Source organism: Pelophylax lessonae (assembly GCF_965119305.1).
Source record: "Pelophylax lessonae genome assembly, chromosome: 3".
NCBI lineage: Eukaryota > Metazoa > Chordata > Amphibia > Anura > Ranidae > Pelophylax > Pelophylax lessonae.
Window position 1 is genome coordinate 377,821,948 of NC_138770.1, and position 11,633 is coordinate 377,833,580.

Here is an 11,633-nt window from a genome sequence, read left to right on the forward strand (position 1 = left end):
CACTATGTCACTTTAATATTGTTTTTCAAGCACCTAAGTTGTGAGGTTTGCACTTAATATGCACCTTTAACACAGAGTCACCTTTATATACTTTTTGTGGCTGGTTTTAATTGATTTAATTCTATTAGCGCTGTACCGTTTTGGTTTTTGATATTTTTTTATTATAGCAGTACATGATTTAATATATAAAAAGGAATATTAGGAGTAAAAATTAAGAAATGGTAAGTAGTACAAACAAAGTATTTAAAAACACATTACTTGTGCTAGTGATACTGGTAACTTACATTTTAGGAATTTATAAATCATCTAATTCGAGGGATTAATGAATATGGCTAAGGCCATATTTGATTGGTTGCTCCTCTTGAGCGACTTGGTTTCCATAGAGATGTGGAACAGTGGCAGCCAATAAATATAAAGACTGCTATGTAGAGCTCTCCCCAGCCACACTCACTTCAGCCCAGTGTTAGCCCGTTTTAAGTTTCCTATCCAGAAAACAAGGCGCTCCTCAGTGAATGCAAGAGCTGTATTTCTTGCAAGATCTACTCGTGCTCAGTGGTGTATTTTGGTTTTGTGCTGCCCTAGGCAAGACTAAAATTGGGCGCCCCCCCTCCTATGTAAATTTGCCCATTCCTTTTTTAACCGATGTAACTCCCTCCAAAATTGAAGGACTACAAGTCCCAGCATGAACCCCTGAGATCTCACGAGAGGGGGGAGGGGTGAGAGGGGGTGGGAGAGAGAGAAGGGGGTGGGAGAGGGGGGTGGGTGAGGGAGAGAGAGGGGGGGGTGGGTGAGGGAGGGAGAGAGGGGGGGATTAGAGAGAGAGAGGGGGGGAGAGAGAGAGAGGGGGTGATCAAACAGAGAGAGGGGGATGAGAGAGACGGGGGATGAGAGAGGGGGGAGAGAGTGAGAGAGCGAGAGAGAGGGGGATGAGAGAGAGAGGGGGGATGAGAGAGAGAGGAGGGATGAGAGAGAGAGAGAGAGAGGGGGATGAGAGAGAAAGAGAGAGGGAGAGAGAGAGGAGGGGTGAGAGAGAGAGAGAGAGAGGGGCAATGAGAGAGGGAGATGAGAGAGAGAGAGGGGGTGAGAGAGGCGGCTCTAGCAACCAGTGGCCAATAGAGTCTCTTGTGGAGGGGGGGGCAGATTTTTTGCTGCCCCCCTGCAAAGTGCCGCCCTAGGCCTAGGCCTTGTTGGCCTAGGCCAAAATACAGCACTGCTCATGCTGCCATTGCTGGTGCCTCTGATGTCAGAAACTGCACTGCATGGTTTTTCAGTCTCGCGTATTACTAATGCCAGTGAAGAGAGAGTTTCAATACTTGAAGTTAGGATTCTTTAGAAGAAATAGAGCCACGCAAGAATGTAGCATACTGAGAAGGTCCATTTAATTTAACCACTTGCCGACCGCCGCAAGTAGATTTACTGCGGCGGTCAGCCCCTCACAGGCAAAGTGACGTAAATATACGTCACTAGCCTGTGAGGCTCTGGGGAGCGAGCGCGCGCCGCCCCCACGCGTGAGACCGGCGGACCCGATGTCCGCCGCTCACTCTGCGATCGGCGGGGGAGAGGGAGAAAGTCAGGCAGCTTGTGTAAACAAGCTGCCTGTCATTCTCCCCTGTGTAGAAACACTGATCATACGGTTCTACTATGTAGGACCGTTGATCAGTGTAACTACAGCTCAACAGACAGCCAATCACAGTTAGAATCACGCCCCTAGGGACACACACAGCCCCTCCCTCTCAAATAAAGTTAACCCCTTCACTGCCAGTGTATTTTTACAGTAACAGTGCATATATATAGCACTTTTTACTGTAGAAATGTCACTGGTAACCCCAAAAGTGTCAAAAATGTCAGTCAAGGGTCCGATCTGTCCGCCGCAATGTCGCAGTACCGCAAAAAAAATCGCAGATCGCCGCCATTACGCGTTAAAAAAAAAACAACAAAAATGACAAAAATCTTTCCCTTTGTTAGTAAACGCAATAACTTTTGCGCAAACCAATCATAATACGCTTTTTGCGATTTTTTTTCCCAAACATAGGTAGCATAAAACAAATTGGCCGAAAATGTTAAAACATTTAGATTTTTACTTTTTTTTTTTGGGGAATTTCATATAAAAAAATGTGAAAAATATTGTTATTTTTGCAAAATTGACGCTCTTTTTTTGTTTATAGCGCATGATCAAAAAATCGCACAGGTGATCAAATACCACCAAAAGAAAGCTCTGTTTGTGGGAAAAAAAGGACGTCAAATTCGTTTAGGTACAGCGTCGCACGACCGCGCAATTGTCCGTTAACGTCACACAGTGCCGAATCGCAAAATACCCCCTGGTCAGGAAGGGGGTAAAATCTTCCGGGGCTTAAGTGGTTAAAAAAAACCTTGTGAACAAATGTCAAAGCCCCAAATCAAAAAAATGGCATACATTTATAGAAAAAAAGGGAGATTTTCTTTCCTAAAACTACAACCGGAGCCCAATGTGTAAAAACTCTAGAAACCACTATTTAAAAATATCCACTTTGCAGGGCTATCATAGGAGTTGAAGTATATAAAATAATACAAAATCCATATACAACCAAATGCTTTAAAAAATATATTTTTATTTGTAGAATAGCTTTAAAGAAACAAGATAGATCTTAAAAAGATAGGTATACCTGTTAAAAATAAACTCCATCCCAATTGTTCCTTCTAATAATTTCTTTCCCCAAAACTACAACTGGAGATAAAAGTAGAAAAAGTCTAGAAATTTAATTTAAAAACATCCACTTTGCAGGGCTATTGTGGGAGATGAAGTATATAAAAATAAATCTATATACAACCAACTGTTTAAACAAAATATCTTGTCATTTTTAGAATAGCTTTAAAGACACAAAACAGATCTTAAAAAACATAGGTATACCTGTTAAAAAAAAATAAGAGCAAATGTATAGTATATAGGATCATTTCATAGACCGTTTGCTAACATGATCTTCCAGGCAAGATGGCTGTATAAACTGGATCCAGGATGTTGGGAAGATATACTGTAGACAAACTGTTAATACTATATGAACATTTTCCAAGAGCCCTTAACACTCCAAGTATTGGAAGGTCTCAATGTGGATTTAACCTGTCATCTGTAGTATACACAGAGGGACAGCCGGGACCACAAATATGGCTTGCACATCACCCATATTGCTGGAAACCATTAAACAGATGACCACAGAAAACAAAAGTCATTGCTTGAGGCCCTAAAATGGCAGGACAGTAGAAATACCCCCAAATTACCATTTTTTTTTTAGTAGACAGTTCATGGTATTTACTAAGAGGCATGGTGGGTTTTCCAAAGTTGTAATTTTTTGTCACACTTTTTTGGTAATGAAGAAATTCAATAAATGTTTTTTTCACAAAGTTATCATTTTAACGAGTTATTTCTCACACACAGCATAGGCATATTTACAATTCCATCCCAAAACACTTTTTGCTATGCCTCCTAAGTATGAGGATACCACATGTGTGAGACTTTTTCACAGCCTAGATGCATAAAGGGGCTCAAAATCCAAGAAGCATCTTTGGATTTTCAAGGAGCATAAATTATGTGTTTAAAGCAGTAGTAAACCGCTGAAAAAACAACCCAAAACACATTCTACGACTCCTCTCGAGTATAGGGATACCACATGTGAGACTTTTTCAATGTTTGGACTGATTATGTACTGGACATTGTACCTTGTGTATCACTAAAAATCAACCCATTTTGGCAACACCAATGTACTGTAATGGTTGTTTCTGTACAAGTGGTCTGGGAATATAGCTGTATATAGTGTATGGTCACCTAAAGTAGTCTAATTTCCTATAAGCCAAGCAAGCTTAGCCCACTAGTTCATGGTTGCCCTAGGAATGCCATGTACACTGGCCAGGAAGTATAGGAGGCAGAAGAAAGGAAGAGCTAAAGAATTCCTGTAGTTGTAGGAACATAGTCCGTTGGACGTGCAGATGAGTCAGTTCAGGTAGCAGGCAGAGATATGGTCAGCAAACAGGCAAAAGGATCAGTCCAGGCAGGAAGCAGAAACATAGTCAGGTTCAGGACAGCTGGCATGAAGAGGCTAAACTGCACTAGAGTGGCGGTGGTACAACGGCCCCTCACTGACATTAAAATGCTCTCTGAAGAGCGATCTGAACATGGATTGATCTTCACAGCACATTGCACATGTGAATAAGTCCTTATGGTGACAATATGATTGATGTGATGCTAATCAGGGAGACTGTGACTAGTGTGACGGCAATCAGTGACACTGGGACTGGTATGGCATTTGGAAAAGGACAACGTGATGGGTGTGGCAGTGATTGGGGAAAATGTAATATGTCTGGTGTGGTGGTGATCAGGGACACTGACTGGCAACACTGGTCTGGTGACATTGTACTGCTGTGGCCGTGATCAGAGACAATGGCTGGCAGCACTGATACACAATGATATCAGAGCAGCCAGTCATTGTACATGATCACTACCATAACAATATAATGTCATCACAGTGACATTTCACTTACTTTAATGACAGTATGTAAAAAAAAAAAAAATTGTATAACATTTTTTAATTTTTTTTTTTTACATCGCAGTTATTACTGTCAACAGAGCAGAACAGTGTCACCATAGCGACTCTATAATGCTCTTTGGGGAGGTATAAAACTGTCATGATGACAGTGAGAGCAGTAAATAATCAATTCCCTAACCCTGTTCAAAGACTGCATTTTTAAGAACTAACGTCATTATAAAGAAGAACAAGGAGTCCTGGAAGCAATGGTTTGGCCCCCACAGAGCCCTGATCTCAACACCATTGAGTCTGTCTTGGGATTACATGAAGAGACAGAAGGGAATGGGGGGGCTTACATCTACAGACAATCTGTGATTAGTTCTCCAAGATGTTTGAAACAACCTACCTGATGAGTTCCTTCAAAATCTGTGTGCAAGTGTACCTAGAAAAATTGATGCTGTTTTGATTTGGATATTGCTTCTGTTTATTTACGTTCCATTTTGTTAATTGAGAAAAAAAAAATAATAATGATTAACGCTTCTATTTCTTAAGGCTGGGTTCACACTGATGCCGTGCGGGAACCACAGCAATTTCTGTGTGGTTCCTGCACTGCATCAGAATCACAGACAGTTCACACTGTGCAGTGGGTGTTTTACTGCTATAGGTGACGTATATGTTCATAGTGGTACAGTAAAAACCTTGGATTGCGAGCATAATTTGTTCCGGAAACATGCTTGTAATCCAAAGCACTCTTATATCAAAGTGAATTTCCTCATAAGAAATAATGGAAACTCAGCTGATTCATCCCTCAACCATTTATTCATAAATCTTTCAGTTTATAGTCCATATACAGTGGATATTAAAAGTCTACACACCCTTGTTAATATGACAGGTTTCTGAGATGTAAAAAAAGGAAACAAAGAAAAATAATTTCAGAGCTTTTTCCACCTTTAATGTGACCTATAAACTGTACAACTCAATTGAAAAACAAACTGAAATCTTTTAGGGGGGGGGGGGGGAATAAAAATAAAAACTAAAATATTGTGGTTGCATAAGTGTGTAAACCCTCTTATAACCGGGGATGTAGCTGTGTTCAGAATTAAGCAATCACATTCAAACTCATGTTAAATAGGAGTCAGTACACCCCTGCCATCATTTAAAGTGCCTCTGATTACCCCAAATAGGGTTCAGCTGTTCTAGTAGGTCTTTCCTGACATTTTCTTAGTCGCATCCTACAGCAAGAGCCATGGTCCTGAGAGCTTCCAAAGCATCAGAGGGATCTCATTGTTAAAAGGTATCAGTCAGGAGAAGGGTACAAAAGAATTTCCAAGGCATTAGATATCCCATGGAACACAGTGACGATAGTCAGCATCAAGTGCAGAAAATATGGCACAACACTGACATTACCAAGAACCGGACATCGCCACAAAATTGATGAGACGAAAACTGGTCAGGGAGGCTGCCAAGAGTCCTACAGCAATATTAAAGGAGCTGCAGGAATATCTGGCAAGTACTGGCTGTGTGGTACACGTGATAGCAATCTCCCATATTCTTCATATGTCAGGGCTATGGGGTAGATTGGCAAGACAGAAGCTTTTTCTTATGAAGAAAAACATCCAAGCCTGGCTACATTTTGCAAAAACACATCTGAAGTCTCCCAAAAGCATGTGGGAAAATGTGTTATGGTCTGATGAAACCAAAAAAAAAAAAACAACACTGTACATCACCAAAAGAACACCATACCTACAGTGAAGCATGGTGGTGGCAGCATCATGCTTTGGGGCTATTTTTCCTCAGCTGGAACAGGTGCCTTAGTCAAGGTAGAGGGAATTATAGAGGGAATTATGAACAGTTCCAAATACCACTCAATATCGGCACAAAACCTTCAAGCTTCTGCTAGAAAGCTAAACATGAAGAGAAACTTCATCTTTCAGCATCACAACGACCCAAAGCATATATCCAAATAAACAAAAGGAATGGCTTCACCAGAAGAAGATTAACATTTTTGAATTGCCCAGCCTGAGCCCAGACCTGAATCCAATTGAAAATCTGTGGGGTGATCTGAATAGGGCTATGCACAAGAGAACCTCACAATCTGACAGATTTGGAGTGTTTTTGCAAAGAACAGCTGGCAAATATTGCCCAGTCAAGATGTGCCATGCTGACTCATACCCAAAAAGACTGAGTGCTGTAATAAAATCAAAAGTTGCTTCAAAGTATTAGTGTAAGGGTGTGCAAACTTAAGCAACCATATTATTTTAGTTTTTTATTTTTACTTTTCTCTACCTAAAAGATTTTTAGTTTTTTGTTCAACTAAGTTGTACAGTTTATAGGTCACATTAAAGATGGAAAAAGATCTGAAATTATTTATCTTGGTCTCATTTTGGTACATCACAGAAACCTGACATTTTAACAGGTGTGTGTAGACTTTTTTTTATCCACTGTAAAAATATTATTGCAATGTGATTTGTTGTGTAACCATAACATGTTTATCCACAAATAGCAGCCTCCACAAGTGGATTAGAAGCAAAATCCAGCAGGAGCTACAGACTATAAAAGAGAAGGGAGGCGCCTCTAAGTGTAGCAATATGGTTACATTTAATGAAGGTTCATGCAGTAGAGCGATCTGAAAGCGAGGCTGGAAGCGCAGTGTGGAAGGGATGATATTAACCTGCCTAGCGGTAACCCCGAGCGTGACTCGGGGTAGAATTTTCCTGCTATTATCGGTATCCCCAAGTCACGCTCGGGGTGAATGTGCAGAGTGAGCAGCGGTGTGTCTTACCTTCTCCTGGCGATCCAGCGATGATCTCTCATTGCTGTTACCGCCAGCCGAGATCCCCGCCGCTCGTCTGTCGGTCTGATGACTTCCTGGTTCCGTTCTCTGCAGCAATGCTGCATGGGAGCGGAACTAGGGAGGGAAATTCAAATGTTGCACCAACACAAAAGGAGGTGATACAGTGTAATCTGAGAGGATTACACTGTATTACTTTGGTAAAAGACACAGTGCCCTTTCAGTGCCCCTTGCCATTGTCATTTGTGAGAAATAAAATCTTTTGAAAATGGCATAAAAAAAGCGCTGTCCTACAGATGAGCGACTGCGACAGCAACACGGAGCTGCTCGCAGAACAGAGTGACAGTGAGTCGTGGGGAGATATGTCATCTGACTCTGACACCGACACTGATCCAGAAAGTGACGCCGATGATTCCTCACCTGACCTAAGTGATGTGCGCACTTGGTGCCCTTTAGACAGCGATGCGGACCAGGCAGCGCCCCCGAGATTCCGATTCACTGGATCTCCTGGGATGAAGGTTGATGTGGTGAGTGACAACCCTCTGGCGTACCTGAAGTTATTTCTAACTGAGGAGGTAATTCTAAAAATCGTCACAGGAACCAACCGCTACCATGAGCAGCAATCCGCTACGCTGCGTGCCAGATTTTCCCGATCCAGAAAATGGGAACCGGTCACTAAAGAGGACATCTGGCAGTTTCTGGGTCTCATCATCCATCAGGGGGTGGTGGGGAAACCGTTCCAGAAATGGAGATGCTGGCCCCTCCATTTTTTGGCACAGTGATGTCCGAATATCGGTTTTCACTGATCATGAAAAACTTTCATTTCGCCAACAACTAAGAGTTTGATGAGGCCACACATCCTGTGCCCAAACTCAAAAAAATCTGGGAGGTGTGCCAAATGATTGTCACCAACTTCCAGCGGACCTATGTGCCAGACAGTAATGTCAGTGTGGACGAAAGTCTGATGGCCTACAAGGGACGCCTGAGCTGGATCCAATTTATTGCATCCAAAAGAGCGCGGTTCGGGATCAAATTTTATATGCTCTGAGTCGTCCACAGGATATATATGGAATGCTATCATTTACACCGGGAAAGGTACAAAGTTCAATCCCAAGTACAGCGGCTATGGGATGGCCACATCCTCTGTCCTTTCACTGCTGGACCCACTGCTGAACCAGGGATATTGCGTGACAACGGACAATTTTTACACCTCTCCGGAACTTTATGAGGTTTTGCTCCTAAACAAAACAGATGGGTATGGTACTGTTAGGCCAAACCGGCGTGACATGCCATCAATGTTTAGCAGGAAAAAACTAAAAAAAGGAGAGATGGTTACCTTTCAAAAGGGTAAAATGATGGCAATGCGGTGGCGAGACAAAAAGGATGTGTGTCTCATGAGCACCGTGCACAGCACCTTCACTGCCATGGTCCGCACAAAACACGGAACAGATGTGCTGAAGCCACAAGTCGTGATCGACTACAATCACACGATGGGAGGTGTCGACCGAGCCGATCAGGCAATGACATTTTACCCGGCGATGCGGAAGCAACAAAAAAAGTATTACAAAAAGATTTTCAGGCATCTCCTTGAACAGTGCCTTTGGAACGCCTATATCCTTTACAAAGCCAACACTACCATACCTCTTGTTCATTCAGACTTTATCTGGAAGGTGGCTGAGCAGATTTTCGTCAACCACCCGACACCATCAGTATCTGCTAACAGACCCGGACGACGCGCTGTTGACGTTGGCAATCCAGAACGCCTGACAGGCCGTCATTTTGTGGACTTATTACCGCCCACCCCAAAAAAGTTAGTGCCTACCAGGATGTGCGTCGTCTGCTGTTCTAAGAAGGATGGCAATGGAAGAAAAGTCTGAAAGGAAACAAGGTACTATTGTCCTGATTGCAACATCGGACTTTGTCTAGTTCCATGCTTCAAACTGTTTCACACTCAGGATGTGTATTTAATTTCTTTGTTTGACAAATTTCATTATTTTTCATTGCATTATTGAATAAAATTATATTATTGATTAGATTATAATTCATGTGTTTCAAATTTATCACATCTGGGATGTCTACTAGAGTCTTGTTTTGGTAAGTTTTAAGTCAGTAATTACTAAGAATTGTAGGCCTTTAATACATAACGCCAAATTTCCATGAAAAAAATTGTGCCGCTTTTGGTACAGAATTCCTGACATAATCATACCGCCAGGGAGGTTAATGGCGATGGCAGTGCAGAGGATGGTCTATGTGGACAGCTTTACCCCGGATGCCTGCTTACTTAGATGTGCCTGTTTTAATCATCAACCATGTGAGTTCCTTAAAGTTGTAACTTCATTAAATTTAATCATATTGCTACACTTAGTAGTTGTATATCAAGACATTGCTCGTTTATCAAGTCAAAATTTATAAAAATAAATTTTGCTTGTCTTGTAAAACACGCTCTCAAACCAAGTTACTCTCAATCCAAGGTTTTCCTGTATTAGCACTGAATAAGGAGTCACAGCAAGTGGAATATTTCATTTAATTAACCATTGGAAAACACTGTTACTAAATAGTGTTTTGGACTCACATCACTGGACACATATTGTGTTTTAAAATAACCATGATAGTGCTGTGCCAGAACCTAAATGTGCAATAAATGCCTACAAAATACCCAAAATATGCAAAAATATTCAAATCTCAGATGGAAAAAAAACAAAAAGTGCTCAAATAATTAAATAATGTAATGTGTCCAAGTGATATAAAATGAATAGTGATAAAGGAGTCCCAATAATCCCACAGATGTCCAACACTGCACCTCATGTGCTTCAATTCACCACCACCACCGCAAATTAAAGCCTCTCACCTCAATCTCTGACCCAAGAATCAACCAGGGTCAGATGCAGCTTTACCCCACAGGGGTCAAAGGATGGTAGCAGGGATCTCCCAGGACCAGGTATCACTGATCCATAGGAAGAGATACCAGCATAGAAGGAGAAGATACAAGAAATCTAAGGGTCTCCGCTAGGTAATCTCAATGATTTATTATTGTGTTTTAACTCATAGGAGTAGATCTCATTTTGTTTTCTTGCCTATAGCATTCATAGTATTTCTTTCACATCACATATGAAATATTTTTATTTTTGCACATAGATAAACAGTCACTACTACAGCAGCGCATCACATCCATCTCATACTTGTTATTCATTTATGTGAGGAGCACACATTTAGTGATTGCAGCAGCTGGATCATCAACACTTGTTTTGCAATTATATCACTTTATGTTTTTGGCAGCGCACTGGTTTTTTCTTTCTACACATTCCTGTACAATTGACATGCAATTCACAGCGAATTTCGCACCGCACCGTATTTACATTGCAATCCGTCCATGCGAACCAATTGCGGGGTGTATACTTAGTTAACGACACCCAGCAATTGGTTTGCAAAATGCAGCGCGATTTGCAGAATCGGATGGCATGAGTATAAAGACCCATGCCATCTGATTCTGGTGCGGACAAAAAAGGGTCCTGCAACAGTTTGTGATGCGATTTGAGCCATACAAATCAATGGCTCAAATCGCACAACCCAGAGACACTGCATGTAATTTGCACACCGATTTCAGTGTGAATTACACGCGGTGTCTCAAACCGCAACAGTGTGAACCCAGGCTCAGTGTAAACCCAAACTAAAGCTTTTTTTCATCTGCCTAAAACTTTTGCTCAGTACTGGATGTATATATATATATATATATATAGTTTATATCTCCACACTTCATTATAAATGACCCCGAATTGTAAACTACAACAGCTTTCAGAAACATTTATACATTAATATGTAAATGCTCCAAGTCATCATGATTCTATATATTCAAATCAAGACAAGATGCAGTGGGGGGACATTTTCTATAATGGATACAATCTATAATAAATGATCAGTACTTCCTCAGTTCTCAGTCCCTTAATATCCGATAATTTGATTATATACAAATAATATCAGTCTAATTTTGTTCATGTATCCATCTTGGAGTTAACATGGTTACTAAGGTAGAGTCACTAAAACAGACGGTTCCAATTATAAAATACAGAACAGCTGCCATAATTTCTAGTGTATTATTTGTAGATTAGTAAATAAAGATTGTCTGCTTTGTCAACATGGCTCATATTTATCTTTCCAAAATGACAACATTCCCTGGATAGGGTAAGTCACATTTTTTTATTAGCATGAATATTATAATGTGGTATGATCATATACAAGGCCTATTTAGTTAGGAATTGCAATGAGAAATAAAACAATGCAGAATCCAGGAGGCCACGTGATAGAAAGAATCATTCTGGTTGGCTGCTATGAGTAATGGCACTTTGCTAGTT